This window comes from Schistocerca americana, chromosome 3 (assembly GCF_021461395.2).
Source record: "Schistocerca americana isolate TAMUIC-IGC-003095 chromosome 3, iqSchAmer2.1, whole genome shotgun sequence".
NCBI classification, from domain to species: Eukaryota; Metazoa; Arthropoda; class Insecta; order Orthoptera; family Acrididae; genus Schistocerca; species Schistocerca americana.
Genome location: NC_060121.1, coordinates 546,086,616 through 546,108,064, shown reverse-complemented (window position 1 = coordinate 546,108,064; position 21,449 = coordinate 546,086,616).

The window sequence follows — 21,449 nt, the reverse complement described above, 5'->3', positions numbered from 1 at the left end:
AATGTGTTCACTTATATTTGCATCTACAGCCACATATGAACACTACACAAGCCATTGCACAGTGCGTACAGGGGGACATATCGTATCAGTATTATCGATTTTCTTTCCTATTCCATTCTCGTTCTGAGCGAGGGCAGAATCACTGTTTATATACCTTGTCATGTGTTTTTATCTTACTCTCGTGAGCTCCAAGTGTGGTATACAATTGTGGCAGCTTAACAGTCGCACACTCTTCTTCGAATTCATGTTTCTGAATTTACGCAATAGAGTTTCATGACAACTACGTCGTCTTTCTTCCAAAGACTTTCATTTAAGTTCCCAAGCACCTCTGTTACACTTTCATGTGGACTATGACGGCAAACGCTCATTTCCATTACTCCCCGCAAACGCATTTGTGATGTGACGTATTTGTGCACTTATACTCGCTGCGAGGATGTACTGTTTGACGTGATAAGTGTACTGATTCTTTAGGTTCATCTGACGATGGAAGTCTACTGAAACGCGTTAGGAGAAATGAAGTGCGATTTAGACAAACAGTTTTAGTATTTCTAGTTCTCAAGAAAGGGAAAGGAAGTGATCCGCTAAATGTCGGATTAATAACTTCGATTTGTAGTAGGATTTTGGAACATCTACAGTGATCGAAAGTTATGAATTACCTCAAGGAAAAACAATTATTGACAAAGTAACTATGTACCCGGTATTGCCCGTGTATGTATTTACTTCTGTCTTCTGTTAGGCCATCACGTCGTTCCCCTCTGTCCATTTTTTTCTGTTTCCCACTCTCTGTCAATTTCCTCCTTCCTTCCTCCCTATCATTATGCTTCTTCCTTCTCCCTCCTCTGTCTGTCCATTTGCTACTCCCCGTCTCTCTGTCCATATCCTTCTCCTCACATTCTTTCACTATCACCAAGTTACGATCACAATAGTAGGCTGGTGGTTCATACTCCTACATTATTTGTTTCCAGATAGTAATTAAGTGGGTACCAAGTTTCGTTGAAATCTATTCAGGGGTTTAGGAGATTTTTCTCCGCGACTTTGCCGATGTACGCACAGGTTACATATATTTCACATATGTTTAACGTATTTCACAAATATTTGTACATGTATTTCACTTGTATCTGTAGGGAATTTCGCTCTGTACTTCGTTTTCACGCAGATCAATTTTTATGACGTTATATCTCTTGTACTACGCGTCATACAATGACACGGTTTTGTAGGTACATTCAGGGCCACATTGCGAATAGAGTAAGTGGCAGAGAAATAATAAATTTAAACGTCCTGGATGATGTGGCGGTTTTACATGCATTTCAGTGTTAATGACCTCATGTCTTCTGACGTACGAGGCGTAGATGACATAATTTTCGAGCTGTATTCATTGGTATATGTGAATACTGTAGGTAAAATGTTTCGTGAATAAATTTAGTAGTAAAGAAATAATGTACTAAAAATCATGACCGATGCGGCAACTTTACTGTATTAAGAGTGAAAAATGTAGTAAGCAATGAAATTGATTCCTGTCATTTTTTCCAGGAGGTCGTCAGCGAGAAAAAACTTCATAAAGGTTTGAAATTATGTAAAAAGTTAGTTGCCAGTCACTAAGTACTTTCGTCCTCAAGTAATATATGAATAAAGTCTGGGAATTCTTGCGTGGTGGGCTGCACTCGTTTTTCACCCTTCCCCGCCCCTATCATAATATGTGGGTTTTACTCCGGCAGAGATGCTTTCTAGACAAAGTTTGGTTGTTATCAGTCCAGTGGCTTAGGAGGCGATGTGGAACATACATACATCCATTTTTATAATATGAATCGGAACCAGCTCATTCTCAGAAGATGTTCCTGTCACACACAACTTGCTCTTTATTGACACGGAGTAATGAGTGCTATTCACATGCCATGTCAAAATGATACCATATTTTTAGAACTCCAGAAGGCTTTTGACGTCGTTCCTCACAAGCGGCTTCTAATCACATGGCGCGTCTACGGAGCATCGTCTCTGCTGTGCGGATACATTCGTGATTTCCTGTTGGAAAGGTCGCAGTTCATAGTAATCGATGGAAAGCCATCGAGTAAAACAGCAGTACAGTCTGACGTTCCCCAGGAAAATGTTAAAGGCCCTTTGTTGTTCAGGATCTATATAAACCAGTTAGAAGACAATCTGAGCGGCCATCTCAGATGGTTTGCAGATGGTTCTGTCATTTACCGCCTTGCAGAGTCACCAGACTATCAAAACCTTCTGTATGGCGCGAATAGTGGGAATTGACTCTAAATAATGGAAAACGTGAAGTCATCCACGTGAATATTAAAAGTATTTGCTAAGTTTCGTTTGCACGATAAATCATACTGTAAATTCAACTAAATACTTAGGGATTAAACTTAGGAATAACTTAAATTGGAACGATAACACTGATATATATGATTGAGAAAGCAAAATAGAAAAAGCAACAGGTCTTCTAAGGAGACTACTTACATTTCGCTTGTCCATCCTTTTTTGGAGTTTTGCTGCGCGGTGTGGGATGCATATCAGATAGGATTTACAGAGGACATGGAACAAGTTCAAAGAAACGTAGTTCGTTTTGTATTATCGCAAAATAGAGGAGAGTGTGCCACGGGTGTGATACTTGAATTGGCATTGGAATTAAATCAAAGGTGTTTTTCTTTGCGGCAGGATCTTCTCACGAAATTTCAATCAAGAGTTATCTCCTCGGAGTATGGAAGTATTTTGGAAGAAGTGATCACTGGAGTAAAATAAGGGAAATCAGAGATGGCACGGAAAGGCTTAAGTGGTTCAAATGGCTCTGAGCACTATGCGACTCAACTTCTGAGGTCATCAGACGCCTAGAACTTAGAACTAAATAAACCTAACTAACCTAAGGACATCACACACATCCATGCCCGAGGCAGGATTCGAACCTGCGACCGTAGCGGTCACGCGGTTCCAGACTGAAGCGCCTTTAAGCGCACGGGCACACCGGCCGGCGGAAAGGCTTAAGTGTTCTTTTTTCCCGCGCTGTTCGAGAGGGGAACAGCAAAGAAATAGGTTGATGGTGGCTTGATGCACTATCTCTCACTCACTTAATGGTGATTTGAAAAGTAGTCACGCAGAAGTGCATCATGATCGTAGACTTTTATGAGGATTTCCTTTCTTTCGCTATAGAGATGTGGCGTGTTCAGATGTTCACAATTAATGTAGGTACTTTCGTGAATTACTTTAACAAACCATTGAACAATCTCTTATAATACATAATTCTTTTTGTGCATAAATCTCCAGCGCCACTAAACAGCAAAAAAATCATAATATTATTACTGCACTAAATGTAAAGAAAGGATTACTAAGTATTGTGTAAGATACTCACCTCGAGTGCACAACCACTTTTCAAAAACCGTGTTTAGAACTCCTGTACGACTTATATAATGGTAATATGGCCTACTATTCCTTGAAAAAGCATCTAGGCCTTAAACTAATTACAAGAGAAACCAAAATGCAGCTGTATATCGTAATTATCAGCCCAGTCTTAACCCATGGAGTTTAACTAAAACGGAAGAGGCACTGTTACAAGTTTTTTTAAAAAAAATTATAGGAAAAATCTTTGTTTCGCACTACGATATTGAATTACAAAACTGTAAAATAAAATCCACATGCTATCACAGCATGCAGCAATATTGAGCATAATAATTTCAGAATCCTTCAGTGACATTGGAAAAGGATCGAGTGGTTTCAAGAATATTCAAGGAGAGGTCATTTAGTAAAATACCGAGGGGGTAGTACATAAAATATGCAGCGGTAGTGGAGTAAACAATTGGCAAGAAGGAGCACGAAATAGAAGAATTTGGAAGCCTTACGTGAGGTTGGCAGTCAATCTTCGAGGTCTCAGAAGCCAAGAGGAAGAAGAATGCCGGCATATCTCCGCGACAAGAGTCTGTTTCTCCTCTTTACATCGTCTGTCACATGTTTTCATCACTTTCACAAATCGCAATACAATCTGCCTTGATTATGTTCTCTTTCTCTAAGCTTGGGACACATAGTTCGCAGGCGCACCATGTTCTTTGATGTGAAGTTGCACACAGTTGTAACGTTCTCTTTGGCAAATGTTTCCGGGTGGAGGCCTTAGCGGAATGCGTGTCTGGTTAGGTAATTTGATCCGGGGTTTAGTGGCGCCTACATCGCTCATCAGGCACGTTCGCGGGGTTCGTGAGGCAAGAAAATGTCGTGCACAAAGCTAATTTACCATGCTTATTTAGTTGTTTCCAGTGCTTTTGTCATCATCTAAAATTTATTCAGAAGAAGTTTCTAATACGTTCTGAGTCGGTCTGTCGAGCAGGAGTTGAACGTTTATTTTGGGAATGAACAGTGCCATCGTGTAAGAAAGGGAGAATTCAGGTGCAGCTATGATTTATAGGACGCAAGGTCCTCTGTGTTCATATCTCTCTCTCTCTCTTTTTTTTTTCCTTACTTGTGCTCGTGCTAGTGTACTAAATGGCTCCAATATGGTTTATTTCTACATGTAAATTTCTTTATTTTTTGTCTGGACGTTCCTGTTGTAACCATGTGGCTTCATAAGGGTCACTAGGTGTTACCTATAATATTTGCTTAATAAGTGTGGATTAAGTACTTCCTAGTGTGCGTAACCGTTTCAGCAGATACATTTTCATTTCGTAACACATCATCCACGTGGAGTAATGCAAGTCCAGGACGGAGCAGTGTAGCAAATTGGAAATTTGTGGTAAGGTCTTATGGGACCAAATTGCTGAGGCCAACGGTCCCTAGGCTTTCGCACTACTTAATCTAACTTACACTAACTTACGCTAAGAACATCACACACACCCCCATGCCCGAGGGAGGACTCGAACCTCCGTCGAGGGAGCCGCGCTAACCGTGACAAGACGTCGAAGACCGCACGGCTACCCCGCGCGGCAGCACTGCAGTATATTGACTAATAACAGTGTGATAAAAGACAATTTCAACATGAGCATAAAAATATCTAATACGTAACTTGGTAATCCCCTCGTATGAGATGTTGAATATTACATGTTTTATGCAACTAACAGCTGTCACACGCAGATTACCCACTGTTTTCTAATGTTTTACAAGTCCTCTGGTTTTATGTACATCCCCAGAAAACACACGTTTTAATGCGGACTGCTATCATATGAAGATATTTTGTAGATATTACCACGCCCAATCCATTCAAAAAACTGGTCCATATCCTCGCTGTAATTGGTGAGATCACTCTTAAATTCTAATTACTTATAATGTCAGTCGCAAAGTGAGTTGTAGCAGTACTTTGTCTGTTCTCCGGTTTCTCGGCTGTGAACTTTTGAAAAATAGGAGGCTCGAAGCGCAAACCGCCCCGTTCGGAGCCTGGACAGGTAGGTGGCCGACCACTGCAGCCAGTCGGCGTGTAGTGTGCTCAGCATTATGTGGTGACCGCCCTTCACCTTCACACTCCACAAGGCCAGAGGAGCTCATTTGGAAGCCAGCTCCTGGGACCGGTCTCACTGTTCGGCTTTGCGCTGACCTGCACGCTAATTGTCACGCGCATGACAGGTGCAGATGGACGGCATAGCACTCAACTGCGGATACATTGTAGCCAAGACAGTGAGGCGGATTCGTAATGGACCTACGTCAGTCAAAGAAGCGAGTTTTAAATCTGAGTGACTTACATGGGTATTATATAAGGTTCATTTTTTTTCAGTGTGAGTACACATGACATAGTAATGAGTGTGTTGTGGATAGTGTTGGAAGCACTATATACACTGCTGGCCATTAATACTACAACACCAGAAACATATCAAATAACGAAATTTTAATTATTTTACATAAATGGCAGACTCTATGGTATGAAGAATAAAATGGTTATACACGGTCCAGTCACGTTAATATGATCAGCACCTGTATTCGACGTCAACATGCAATGACCACTCGTAGTTGGCAGGTGGTAGCACTAGCAGTGGAGGATATACCGGGTGATCAAAAAGTCAGTATAAATTTGAAAACTTAATAAACCACGGAGTAATGTAGATAGAGAGGTAAAAATTGACACACATGCTTGGAATGACATGAGGTTTTATTAGAACCAAAAGAAGAACAAAGTTCACAAAGTGTTAGACAGATCTCTTGCGCGCGTCGTTTGGTGATGATCGTTTGCTCAGCCGCCACCTTCGTCATGCTTGGCCTCCCAGGTCCCCAGACCTCAGTCAGTGCGATTATTGGCTTTGGGGTTACCTGAAGTCGCAAGTGCATCGTGATCGACCGACATCTCTAGGGATGCTGAAAGACAACATCCTACGCCAATGCCTCACCATAACTCCAGACATGCTTTACAGTGCTGTCCACAACATTATTCCTCGACTAAGCTGTTGTTGAGGAATGATGGTGGACATATTGAGCATTTTCTGTAAAGAACATCATCTTTGCTTTGTCTTACTTTGTTATGCTGATTATTGCCATTCTGATCAGATGAAGCGCCATCTGTTGGACATTTTTTGAACTTTTGTATTTTTTTGGTTCTAATAAAACCCCATGTCATTCCAAGCATGTGTGTCAATTTGTACCTCTCTATCTACGTTATTCCGTAATTTATTCAGTTATCAAATTTATACTGACTTTTTGATCACCCGGTATATGAAGCGTGTAGCGGGGGCGTAGGAAACAGTGCAGTCGTTGTCGTAATGCGGAAACGGAGACACGTACCTGTCATCCGAAAGGCCACGATCGTTGGCTTTCCTGCAAAGTGTGGGAGCATTTCAGAAGCGGATAATTTTGTAAATTGTTCGTACGCTGCCGTGGTTAAAGTATAGACCTACCATGCGTAGCAAAATCGCGCTTTTGGAAACTGGCCCCGAGGCAGCTGTGGCGTAGCCGTAGATGAGTGGGGTGAACGACGTCTGTGGAGATGCGTGCGGGCTAGAGTTGGGTCGTTCGCCAACTAATGGGTCCAAAGGAACGGTTCACCAAGATGAAGGGAACGAGCGAGGAACGAATGCTAAGAAACGGTCTCTCATATTTCACTTCGGTCGCGGATTTCTTCGTATAGTTCCCGGGAACGGTAAAATGTCGGTCTCGTTCGAGCAACGGCACGTCGGCCGGTCTCGTTCCAGCGTCGGTCCCGTTCCCATCTGTCTCGGTCTCGCTCGGCCGGACTCGTTCTTCTTCGCATGGCCACTATTCCAGTTCCACTGCCGACTGCTCACAGTTAATTCACCATCGAGTTGTTGTTCGTTTCGTTCGCTTCGCAAGCCCATACTAAATCCCTTTCAAATCTTTTCTGAACGCTGAACTTCTGGTTCTTTTCGTATTCCATTCAGCGTCCACGACTAGTAATTAAAATGTATTTTATGATTACGTAAATTACATAAAAATTATGTGGAATGTAATACATACATCTTTTCAAGTAACAAAACGGCGTATCAGCTTACTTCACTATTTCGATGGACAGCAGAAGAAATAGTTGTAAAAAGGCAAGGTTTTTTCTTATTACACACGCAAAGGACGTTCGCACGGCACACAGGAGTGCCCATTTTCCGGCTTTTTTTGATCCAAGGTACAAGAGTATGTTCATTGTTATGGAAGACAGACAGACTCACAACCGAATGAAGCCCGTGCTTCGTAATCGAGTGTATGGTGTCACATTTTGTAAAGGGAATATCATAACTCCTACAATATTATATCAGTGGTAGAGGGTGGCGCACGAAAAAGCGGCCCCGAGTACTAGACTGCTCATTGTCGCTTACCAATCGTCATCTATTGTTTCGAAGTTGTTTGCATTAGCTTATTTACTATTTCTTCACAGCCTAGTAATTACATGTTTATCTATTCTGCTCGTAGCGGTCAACAAATCGTGCGTAACTGGCGAGCAGTCTGTACTCGGGACCGGGTTTTTCGTGAGCCACCTTATATTATTTCACTGCGATCAGCCACATAACGCTACAGTTGGCTCAACGAGATGTTTTGCAGAATCACGAAAATTAGAAGTATGTGAGAATTCTGATATGAATAAAAACACTGTACTCCAGGGGGTAGGCAAGTACCCCCTCTAGACGACTTCCATCTTCAGTCACCTATGTTACTAGTTTTCAATTTTTCATAAGAAACATATACCAAGCACAATGAACGGTGAACGAGTAAAAATGAACGGTTCCAAAAAAAGAGCGATCACCAGTGAACTAATTCCCGAGGATGAACGACTTTGCCCATCTCTAGTGCGGGTGAATAGACGTGCAACTGTTGAGCAACTGACCGACCAGATGAACCAAGGCGTTACCAACACGTCTCGTGAACGAATGTACAGCTAATAGTGCTGCGTACCGGCCTCCATAGCAGCCGCCTGGTTCATGCCACCCATGCTGACTGCAGTTCATCGGCGACGAAAGCTGGAATTTGTACGCCACTGTCGCAACGGGATGTCCAATGAGTGGCAACACGTGGCCTTTCCAAATGAATAACGTTTTATGCTCCATCCTGGAACAATCTTCAGAAGTGGCGAGGCCGGAAAAGGGAGAGGTAGGGTGTCGTGACGTTCACTGGGTTATGTCCCCATTCTAGAACACACAATGTATCGACACAAGTATGCATGTGTCCTTTGGGACCACGTCCATCGCTACACGCAGTTTGTTTTTCCTCGGTACGATGGCATCAACCAGCAGAACAATGCAACGTGTCCCACAGTTCTCAATTTACGTGGCTGGTTCGGAGACCACCAGGATGAGTTTACTGTACTCCTCTGTCTGCCAGACTCGGCAGATTTAAACCCGATCGAGAGTCTGTGGAACCACCTTGATCGGGCTGTTCCCGCCATGGATCCTCAGCTGAAGAACCTAGTCACAGCACGGGAGTCGACATGGCTCCGTACCCTTGTAGGTATCTTCCAGACCCTCACCATTCCTTTACCTGCACATCTGCTAGTGGTCCGCATGTGCAAAAGATTATTCAGTCTTTTGACAGGTGGACATATTAATGTGAGCGGACGAAGTATTTATAGGTGATCTGGGATTTATGAATGGTGCAAAATGTTAATACACGGACTTTTAACCTCTGGCAACAGCAAACTGGGAATTGAGTCGAACTGGTCTTGGGTACAGATATGGGTATGTCATTCCGTGTTGCTTCAGCTCTGTACCAGTGCTCATCAATCATTGTGAATGGGCAGTGGTGACGTTCCAGCCTCTCGGCAGTGCTTGAAGAGATGTTTTCACTGCCAGAATGATCTGAAAAGCATGATGGCCAGGGTAATAATAGAACACCCTCTGTATCGAGGTGGGGGAGGACACCAGGGCAACTTGTGGTCTTGCAATATCTTGTTGAAACAGGCAGGCAGAGTTGGAAGATAGGACATAGCCAATGAGTTTAAAACGTCAGAAATCTATATGCTGTTGTTCACATTATCGGCTAAGCGAACAACGGGGGACGGTGTTGTGTGCCCGGAGGAACCCCACATCATCGTACCAGGTAATGGACGCGGGTAATGGCTCTGAGCACTATGCGACTTAACATCTGAGGTCATCAGTCCCCTAGAACTTAGAACTACTTAAACCTAGCTAACCTAAGGACATCACACACATCCATGCCCGAGGCAGGATTCGAACCTGCGACCGTAGTGGTCGCGCGGTTCCATACAGTAGCGCCTAGAACCGCTCGGCCACACCGGCCGGCGGACGCGTGTAACGATGACGAATGATATCTGGCAAAGCTTCATCCATCAGAAGCCCCATTCAAGGCTTACCCCATCGTGGTGTTGTATGCAGAGGCAGGATTCGAACCTGCGACCGTAGTGGTCGCGCGGTTCCATACAGTAGCGCCTAGAACCGCTCGGCCACACCGGCCGGCGGACGCGTGTAACGATGACGAATGATATCTGGCAAAGCTTCATCCATCAGAAGCCCCATTCAAGGCTTACCCCATCGTGGTGCTGTATGCAGCACCGGGACTCGTCTAGAAAGCCGACGAGGTGACACTTCTGCGTCCATTATTGTAATTGTTTATACGGCCATGTCCTCGCACCTCTCTCTGATTCCGCATCACGTGGAGCCATAACAATGATCGCCGTGCAGGGAGTCCGAAGTGCGCCAGATACCCTTGCACTGTTCTACATTCACACCTGAAGACATATTCCGCAAGCCACAGTGTGATGCTTTGCGGAGGGTACCTGGTAGCACTACTAGCCATTTCCTTTCTTCTGTTCCGCTCGCCAACAGACCAAGGGAAAAAGGCCTGCCTGTATGCCTCCATATGAGTCCTAATTTCTTTTATCTTAGGTTTGTGCGTTCTTGCGTGAAATGTGTGGTGTCACCGCCAGACACCACACTTGTTAGGTGGTAGCCTTTAAATCGGCCGCGGTCCGTTAGTATACGTCGGAATGGGTGTCGCCACTATCTGTGATTGGAGACTGAGCGCCGCCACACGGCAGGTCTAGCCTAGAGAGACTCCCTAGCACTCGCCCCAGTTGTACAGCCGACTTTGCTAGCGATGGTTCACTAACTACATACGCTCTCATTTGCAGAGACGACAGTTTAGCATAGCCTTCAGCTATGTCATTTGCTACGACCTAGCAAGGCGCCATATTCAGTTACTACGAATGTATTCTGGGCAGATAATATTGTGAATCATGTACCGTCAAGAACGACGTTCATCATTAATTGATTAAAGTTAAGTATCAAAGTAATTTCGTCCGCTTTCTGAATTCTAATTCCTTGTCATGTTCCAGACCTCACGTCAGTATAGTTCTTCCCTCCTCACGCCAGCCTGTGTGAGCTAAAACGCGTGCATTTCGGCCTCCTTTCGTAACACGGCTCTGCTGCCAACACAACAAAATGTACGAGTACTTTCGCGGTGCCAGAATCGTTCTACATAGAGCATCAATTCTCTGAATTATGTTCCTCGAAAACGACTTCGCCTTCCAACCTGGTATTCCCTCACTTCCTTTGATGCCCTCGTTTAATCGGACCTGGTGCGGATCCCAAACACTCGGGAAATACTCAAGAATGGGTCACAATAGTGCTTTATACGGAGTTCCTCTACAGATGAATCACCTTTTCCTAAAATTAGTCCAATAAACCGAAGTCGACCATTCGCCTTCCCTACTACAACCCGTACATGCTCGTTGCATTTCATATCGCTTTGCAGCTTTGCGCCTAGATATTGAAACGACATGACTGTGTCGAGCAGCACTCTACTAATGCTGTATTTGACCGTTACGGGCCTCTGTTTTGCTACTCATGCGCATTAACTTGTTTTCTCTACATTTATAGCTAGCTTCCTTTCATTACGCAAATCACAAATTTTGTCAAAGTCATCTTGCATCCTCCTACACTCATTCAACGAAGACATTCTCTCATACACGGCAGCCTCATCAGCAAACAGCTCTAAACTGACGCTCACCCTGTCGGTCAGATCATTTATGTAAATTGGACTAGAGAATAATATCGGTCCTATCTCATTCCCTACGATACTGCTGTCGATACCCCTGTCTCCAAGAAACTTGCCGTCGAGGACAACATACTGGGTTCTATCACTTAAGAAGTTTTCGAATCATTGACATATCTGGAAACGTATCACGTATGCTCGTACCTTTGCCAACAGTATGGAGTGGGGCACTGTCACAAACGCTTTCCGGAAATGTATGAATATGGAATCTCCTTGTTGCTCTTCATCCATCAATCCCCGAACATTGAGAAAAGGACAGGGTGCGTTCTGCACGAGCGATGCCTTTTAAAACAGTGCCAATTTGTGGACAGAAGATTTTCCGTCTGAGGAAAATTTACTATATTTGAACCGAGAATATGTCCTAGAATTCTGCAACAAACCGATGTCGATATTGGTCTGCAATTATGCGGGTCCGTTATGTTACCTTTTTTAAATATAGCAGTCATCTGCGTTTTTTACAGTCGCTTAGGGCTTTGTGCTGGGAGAGAGACTTGCAATAAATGCAAACTAGGTAAGAGGCCAGTGCACTAGAGTACCCTTTGCACCACCTAATTGGGATTTCATCTGGATCTGGCGTCTAATTTCTTTTCAGTTCTTTCAGTTGCTTCAGTATGCCGAGGATGCCTGTTACTATGTCCTCCACACGGGAGTTAATGCTGCTCTATCTGCAGTCAAGCCGATTTCTAAGTCAAAATACTTGACATGGCAGTACGATCCCGCAACAGCGTGTCTGTCCCCTCGGGCGCTGCCCTCGTGCGGTTGAGATACTGCAAAGCGTTGTTGAGTATGACTTTGCAGCACTCATCAGTTCTATATTCACATGGCGGTCGTGGCGCTAAGGTCGCAGGTTCGAATGCTGCCTCGGGCATGGATATGTGTGATGTCCTTAGGTTAATTAGGTTTAAGTAGTTCTAAGTCTAGGGGACTGATGACCTCATATGTTAAGTCCCATAGTGCTCGGAGCCATTTTGACAGTCGTGGCGTTTCGACGAACCTGAACTACAGCATCGTGGAACGAATAACCGCAGTCGCGACGGTCTACAATCCTGCTCCTGTCAAACTCCGACACGTGCGTGTAGACGTTTCTCCTTCTTAGTCGACGCTTAACACCATCCTTTCACTAAGAATTAACTTTAAAATTTGATTACTGAATGAGCAACCACATACATTACTTTTCTTCATATTGCATAACGTAAATGGTTGCGTTAATTCTATGTACTTTGCGTGGTTGCACTGAAATGGTAATAAGTTGCCTATCTAAGCGTGTGGTACACACTTAATATCAATTGGACGTTTCTTGCACGCCTCCTTCATCGTGCAGCAGTTTCAATGGTCGGAAGTATAGATATTTCCTCAGAATAAAATGAGCTCTATGCTCCACCGGTACGGCATGGAATCTCACTGACTGGAGGAAAACTGTTTTCATTGATGAGTTCCGCTTCAAAATGAACCCCAATGATCAGGGAAGACATGTCTGAAGACGGCCAGAACAGCGGTCAGATTCCAACCTGACTATCGCTCGCCATACGGCCTGACAACCAGCAGTGGTACGGCTTCTACTGTGCCTGTGTTGTTACGAAGAACGACGCAACGTTCCTTCGGATATCTCAGAAGGTAACTGCATCGTTCTTCTTAACAACTCAGACACTGCAATATCGTATGTATCGCCGATATCAGATAGTGACCTTCTGTTAAAATGTTCTCCCCTTTACGAGAGTTACTTATTGTGTGTATGTCTACAGTTGGTGAAGCAGGAAAGATGGCATGTGGAAGTTTGGGTACGGTCGTGAGTCGTGCACGGATAGCCAGTTCGATTAAGGAGACCGCTCTCGTGAATCGGGGTATCCGATTTCGAAACCCGGTCCGGCACAAATTTTCCCTGTCATTGTGGTATCGATAGTTCCGATGCCACAGCGCAGGTGCACGCTCGCAGGTTGGCACTACGAGTGCGGACGAACTAGGCCGACCACGGCGCCCTCTAGCCGACGCTGTGGAGCTCAACGAGCGCCGCTCTACTTTCTGCCCATTTCATCAAGCGCAGAGGCCGGGAAACATCAGCTTAGCTTGCTATAGAGACTTTGTCTCAGTTACGACGGGTCTAAGACGTCGCACCTGCGTGCTCATCTGTACCAAGTTACGTATTCAGTTGTGTACTTTGTTTTGGACTATAATAAAACCACTTTTACTTTACTTGCAGTACCGAAAGCTTTACCTCACCTGCTCCTACTCGCTTCCTACATTCGGCCTATGTTACAGATTTCAAGAGCAGACCCACGAGTCGCCTTCCAAATGGTTCAAATGGCTCTGAGCACTATGGGACTGCCGGCCGGAGTGGCTGTGCGGTTCTAGGCGCTACAGTCTGGAGCCGAACGACCGCTACGGTCGCAGGTTCGAATCCTGCTCGGGCATAGGTGTGTGTTATGTCCTTAGGTTAGTTAGGTTTCCACAGCAGGACCCCTTTGGTTGTCATCCGTGCCACCATTACAGCACACCGGTGCGTCGACGATATTCGACGCTTCGTTTTGTTGGTTTTAAAAGCAAGCCATCCTCGGCTTACATTTCAGCAAGATAATGTCTGCCCGCTCTGCGAGAGTTTCTACTGCTTGCCAAACCCTACCTTGGCCAGAAAGGTAACGGTTTTCTCCCGAACTCAGAACGTTTGTAGCATTATAGACTGGGTCCTCCAGCTATTGTGTCTAGTCAAACGACTGTGCCCCACAAGGTTTCAGCGTTTAGAGGGCCTGCGACCCTGCTACTTTATGTTGATTGCACTCAGCAGTGGCCTATTCTTTTAGCTGCCAAGTGTACATCACATCCACCAATTTTCGTTCCAGTCGGGTAATTCCTGCGGTGTGCGTCGTTTTTTTTTTTTACCTTAGACGTATATGCACTGTAAATTTGCGTTGAATGGTATGTTAAAATTGTCTTCGCTAATAGTAAAAAAACGGTCACCAAGAGTAAAGCATAATCATGCAAAGTAGACAACATAAAGAAATGAGCGGCAGTATAGATTGCGTCGACCGTATCACTGTAATCAATCTCCGATTTTCAGATCTCAACACTACATTTCTGTGGGTGGGGTACTATGTGCAAGACTGTGCAGCACAAACAAGCTACAAATATTGCAGCTCATAAGTGCCTTCCATCATGTAACTATAAAGAACAGTGTACAATCACTCTCACCACTGAAAAGAGGCCAAATCACTTGGGAACCTGAAAACATGTACCAGTATAGCTTGTTGAAGTCAGAGACTGCAGTGTGATCGTATGACTGGCTCTAATAAATGTTTTTCGGTGCACTGACATTTTGACTCTTGATGAATGCTGTCACATGCCACACCCTCAAATTTTATAATAGTTTAGAGTAAAGATGTTGAAGCGCTTGAAACAAAAAAAACTAGTTCACAAATATGAATAATTAATGAGTGTGCAAATCTGCATATATATTTTATTTGTTTTGCCAGGAGAGGTGATAAACAGATAACAGCGATGTTTAAATAGGACTATAGACTTATATTTCTCATGATTTTTGCGACCTGATACCTAGTTGCATTGAAGACTTACTAATAATAACAAAAAGGGCGATTTCCGTTAAAACCAAGTCTTTATATCCATTGGAATGGTTTCAAGTGTAATGACACACCTGCAAGCTGAAGTTGGATGATGGGAGAGGCCAAGGCCTAGCAACTTAACGTTCCAAGGCGGTCCGTCTAGAACTGCTGCAAAATACATGGCTAGGTTCGTGATAAAAAGTAGTCCAATTTGGTCTGTCGACTGGTTTTTTTTGACCATTGATGACATTCTAAGCAAGCAGTGCCTCTTAATATTTGTGCCGTCATTTAATGAAGCCAACATTCATTTACGCGATAGGCACTTGCAGACGCTTCGCCACAAGGACCAACAAGTGCCATGTGGTACAAGTGTTCTTGAGTGAGTTTTTAAGCTTCAGAAATTTATCTAGATTAATGGATAAGTGAAGGTGCGTCGAATGTAAGACCACATCCAAACTGTCATCCATGCTACCACCCAGGTAACGTCAGACATTCTGTTACCGTTGTAGCACTGCTTGACAGAATCTCTATCTAGCTGTTCTACAATTTCTCGTGTATTTTCATTATTATTTGTGCAATTTTTTTCTTTCTGCTGAGCAAGGACTTCAGAATCTTGTTATGTTCTGGCGAGATACAGCTAGGCCCATTACATGTCTTACTATTCCAGTGCAAAAGGAAACAGCTGCGCGCGATCTGTGGTAACACACAGAAGGGAGTAGCGCACAGCTTCGGTAACAACGTCGCATATTTAATCACTGGTGAGAAGAGGTATGCTATTTTGTCCTATTTTGACTTCAGCCTAGATGACATCCCTTGTAGGGGAAAGGTGTACTACATAGGTTTCACCATAGTCTACAAATCTTTTTAGATAGCTTTGTAATCTCCTAACCCATCCTCAATTTCTATTAGTGGCTTCACTACAATCACATTGAGTAAGTGAAACGCCAAGGATCAATAGCCTGCAAGCATGACAGGAAGTTGGTGGTTGCGTCATGATCGGAAGAGGAAGTTAAGAAGCAGCCGCCCATTTTGATAAAAACTGACAGCTCTGCAAGTTGGGTCACTAAAGCTGCTAGGACTCTAAACTGCATATGCATCTAGTGGATCTAAGAAAATGATGTGTATCAAGTAACAAGTGTTGGAATGTACAATGCGACCAAACCACACTATATACTCGTAATGCACCATAAAGCTTAATTCACTCTGTGGCCCTGTCACTGAACTTGTCTGGCGTGATCTGTACTTCCAGTTGTCACTTTTCACTGGGCGGAAACCATAAATACCTCAGTCCGCAGTGGATATGTGACCACTGCTCCTGCATGCAAAGTGGAAATTTATGGTAAATACACGCAGTGGTAACTGCAATCTGACAACTCATGTTGTTGAGCTTGTAAGATGGCAAGAACTATGCCCATTACATGAAGTCATTAAAAATCATCTAACTCACATTGAGCGAACAGCAGGGCTGAACAAAATGACTGACAAGGCACAATGCGTCTTGTAGAGGGTATAGTATGGACGTATTGGAATAATTAATGTCAGGTGATGGTTTTAAAGTAATTCACACAACATGAAAACTTTGTGGAAACGAGTCGATTTACTGGAGGCTAGTTTACCCCAGGGAAGTACTCAGAATTGACCGTGGCCGCCGGGGGAGTGGCTAAGGGAAGCGACAATAGGCAGCTTAGGGCGGCTCAACCTCTGAGAAAGTGGTAACTGTGCGCGGCCTCCAGCCGCCTGAAGATGAGTGACAGTGAGTGGGTGGTTGACCCCGACTCCATGCTGGTGTACCGGGAAACAGACGTAAAACCTGTACGCCTGTTGATAAATGTCCATCGTCCTGTTTTCTATGAAACATGCGAGAAAGCCACGCAAAGCTACGGTGGAGCGGTCAAAAGAGGTCAAAATATGCGTGTTCGTGACTATAGCAACTTCACTGTGAATTCACGGTCCACAGAGTCTGAAGTAAATCAGGTGAAGAGCGACAGAATGAAATACGCCAGCCTCCAATGGGAACGTAGGTCCAAGGAATTTGAAGTACTCTCCTGGGAGTCAGAATTCCAGAAATCTTGGTGTTTGTGCGGATGCCAACCTTGATGGGTGGCCTGGGGGGGGGGGGGGGGGGGGAGCTAAACAGAAGAAGTTGAGAGGAAGGTAAATTTTGTGGGAATTTGTTCACTTCCCAGAGCAGACATTGGTCGGCGCTGGGAAGTGACGCATAATTAACGCGATTTGCGCTGCAATTGGCACAAGTGATTTTGCTGGAGGGGAAACCGAGGTGAAGAGTGGACTGTGAGAAGTCTCCGTAGAGGTCTTCCATTCCCAGCTTGCCTAGAGTGCGGACGTGGCGTTCTTGACTCAGCTTGCCGAGAAAGAGTAAGCATCTTTGCAGTTTAGGACTTAGCAAACGGAACGATTGAGCTTGGAGATAGGAAGTTTTGGTTCAGCTATGTACTGAGCAAGATAGCTAGGAGTGAGAAGACGAGCACAGCCTTGCAGCACCACGAGATCGGCCGACTTCTGCACAACGACACCGCTCCACCACGAGGGTTTCATGCGCCGTGTATTGTAGAATTCTTCTCGCACTTCGCATTACGCCAGGGTCAGTCGATAGGAATTACTTTTGATTTATCGCGCTTTATTCCACGCAGACGCAATTTATTACCACTGCCTGCAGGTCGTGAGTTAAAATAAACATGTGCTGATCGACTGCATCTGTTTTCAATCAAGTAGTTGAAATCCCAAGTCACTTTTTTAATTAATTTTATGTTCAACATTTGCATATGGTGTTCAATAGCTGAATACAACATCAAGGTTCACCCCTTTTTAATTAAAAGGGATCAATTCTGAAACAATTAATGTCAACACTGCCACCACAGTTCAATCAGGAGTCACAGGGCCTTATTACTTTCTTTGTGTTATCTGACATTGCGGCAGTTTTGCACTCTCTGTTGATCTGTTAGTCAATTACCTGGGGTGAACACACACCAAAACCAGAGAAGTGATGGGTTGGGTGTTACAAGCTGTGTAGTGATTTTCTGATGACTTGTCAGTGTTGAATAAAAAATAATAAGTGCTGAGAGCACTGCAGATGGCAATATGCTATTAGAGGGATTATAGCTTTAATATATCAGTGAGCCACAAAAATGAAAAGGGGTTTGTTTGGGTCTAACTGTTAACATTATCTAGTAACATTTGCAAGAAATATGTAGTGACAGTCTGCACACTAAATACGAATACTGGCTCGTAGCAATGCATTAAGCATTTCTATATATGTAAAATTTTGTCGCTTAAAAAAAATGCACTGGACTACATGCCAACCAAACCTGTTTTTATCACTCAAATAAATACTTTTTCTACACTTTGAACAACAAAAGACAAAACCACGCAAAGCAAAACAGAGTAGCCTTGGTACAACCAAAATAAGGTTATTTTAATTAATAAACTTCATTACAATTATTTTCGCTTTTATCTGCTTTTAATTTAGAATGCTACTAATTTTAAAGTTAATGACACTGAAGCAGATAGTTACTGTGCCACACATAACTTCGTATTTTCCTCCGAAATTCAAGATGAAATCAGCAAAATTTCAATTGACGCTTTTCATTTCTTAGAGGACTATTGATGCTCATCCTTGGACTTTACAACAGGGCCAATCGAGAATATAACAACGAAAAAGAAAAAAATAATACTTTTCAGCCCAACTACTGCCACTCAAAGCTATATTCTGAAATTAAATCAGATAAAATTTTCATTGCAGCAGGTATACAGTCAGACTTATTCTCAGGCAGACGATGCTGGTGACGACGATGATGTAGTAGTGGTGCTCTGTGGTAGCAGATGACAATTTTCCACCACATTTCTCTCAATAAAATCCCTCTGGATCACTTGAAAGGCACTTTGAATAGGTCCCTTTCCCACTGACGACCAGGTCTACTAGCTCCACAGAGCATAAGATACGTGGCAACCAGTAGAATAAATACCCAATATGCACGCTTTGCATGTATTCACGAGCGCCAGTTTTCACTCGACTGTAGTCAACGGGTGCCCAGAGATGGACCAATTTAAAAGAGACTGTCTGTGCCCACAGATTGTTGTCCAAAGCATTTGATTCGACTTTACCCAGCTCCTAACAGTTACAATACATAAAATTATAATCCCCAGCATGCCCCCAATAAAGTAATTTGCAGATAAATGTACATTCTGTCAAAGACCATAAATAAATGAGGAAGATACAATAATTTCTACGTGGCTTTATAGCTATTATTGAGAAAAATTTTACAGTAGATGCTATCATTATTACACAGAAGACTCATCTTCAGACTGAGCACACCAGGAACAAAATTAGTCACTCCCTGGAGAGATCGCGGTAATAATGTGTGATACCGTGTCTAACCCTGATAAAGGCGTTATTTCGGTGAGAGAGAGGATCCATTAAATTCTACAGGTGTGTCATCTCCAGTTGACGCCACTCGTTGATGATTGGTTTCCATTAAGCTATCAGATTGGTAGGGGATATTGGTTGCTACTTTCATCCAATGTTCCACATAGTCGAAGACATGTTCTTTGGGATTAAGATAGAGCTATTTACTGGGTCAGTCGAGATGTGATTGGCTTAATAAGTGTTACATAAACGATGGTCGTACGTGTGTAGCCCTGTGAAGATGGCTGTTGGCTTCTTGACGGGCGATCATCTTGGAAGACGGGCAGTCATCATGAACATGTAGAAGACTTGGTAACAAACATGTTTTTCCTGACGAGACATCCACAACTGTTGACATTCATCATCAATGACACGACCCGCTGCAGCTGTACCTGTATTCCTTCTTCAGGAGCCTGTAAAATATGAGTTCATGAAAGTCTAATAACAAAGGCTAAATTAGGCTTAATACCGAGTTTCTAGAATTCGTTTCGTACTAGTGCTGTGCCAATAAATGGGAAGCTAATTGTTTTTGAGCGTCAGTGTCGGTAGTTGCTGATTCTACAAGAAGCTATCAACGTATCAACGCTTCTGACATGTGCTGCATTCTCCTCAGTGTTCCGGGTACCTCTAAAGTGCCACGATTTTTATTTTTGTCTATCATCTAGAAATTTATTCAGACATTCTGAAGGTGGCAGGGGTAAAATACAGGGAGCGAAAGGCTATTTACAATTTGTACGGAAACCAGATGGCAGTTATAAGAGTCGAGGGGCATGAAAGGGAAGCAGTGGTTGGGAAAGGAGTGAGACAGGATTGTAGCCTCTCACCGATGTTATTCAATCTGTATATTGAGCAAGCAGTAAAGGAAACAAAAGAAAAATTCGGAGTAGGTATTAAAATTCATGGAGAAGAAATAAAAACTTTGAGGTTCGCAGATGACATTGTAATTCTGTCAGAGACAGCAAAGGACTTGGAAGAACAGTTGAACGGAATGGACAGTGTCTTGAAAGGAGGATATAAGATGAACATCAACAAAAGCAAAGCGAGGATTATGGAATGTAGTCAAATTAAATCGGGTGATGCTGAAGGAATTAGATTAGGAAATGAGACACTTAAAGTAGTAAAGGAGTTTTGCTATTTAGGGAGTAAAATAACTGATGATGGTCGAAGTAGAGAGGATATGAAATGTAGACTGGCAGTGGCAAGGAAATCGTTTCTGAAGAAGAGAAATTTGTTAACATTGAGTATGATTGTATAGATTTAAGTGTCAGGAAGTCGTTCCTGAAAGTATTTGTATGGAGTGTAGCCATGTATAGAAGTGAAACATGGACGATAACTAGTTTGGACAAGAAGAGAGTAGAAGCTTTCGAAATGTGGTGCTACAGAAGAATGCTGAAGATAAGGTGGGTAGATCACGTAACTAATGAGGAGGTATTGAATAGGATTGGGGAGAAGAGAAGTTTGTGGCACAACTTGACTAGAAGAAGGGATCGGTTGGTAGGACATGTTTTGAGGCACCAAGGGACCACCAATTTAGTATTGGAGGGCAGCGTGGAGGGTAAAAATCGTAGAGGGAGACCAAGAGATCAATACACTAAGCAGATTCAGAAGGATGTAGGTTGCAGTAGGTACTGGGAGATGAAGAAGTTTGCACAGGATGGAGTAGAATGGAGAGCTGCATCAAACCAGTCTCAGGACTGAAGACCACAACAACAACAATTAAGGGATGAAAATAGTGCATCCCTGATACATGGAATAAAGCAGGAGACCATCTCAATTCCTAGGGTCGAAGAGCAGAGCAAAGGTCCAGAGGTCCAGAGAAGAGATAATTAGGGCACTGACCCTAAAAGGTCTGGAGCTTCTAGTGAAAAAAGAACTCACTAGAGGGAAGTTTTCCTCCCATTCGTAAAAACAGTCACAGATTGCATCAACAGAGTACTCAGATTTATTTCATTTGTTTTAAATTTATTTATTTATTTTTAAGAAAGGAGACACGTGGCGTGAGTATACGAACATTGCTAGGCATATGCGCCCCCTGCTTGCCACAGACGAGTATACAA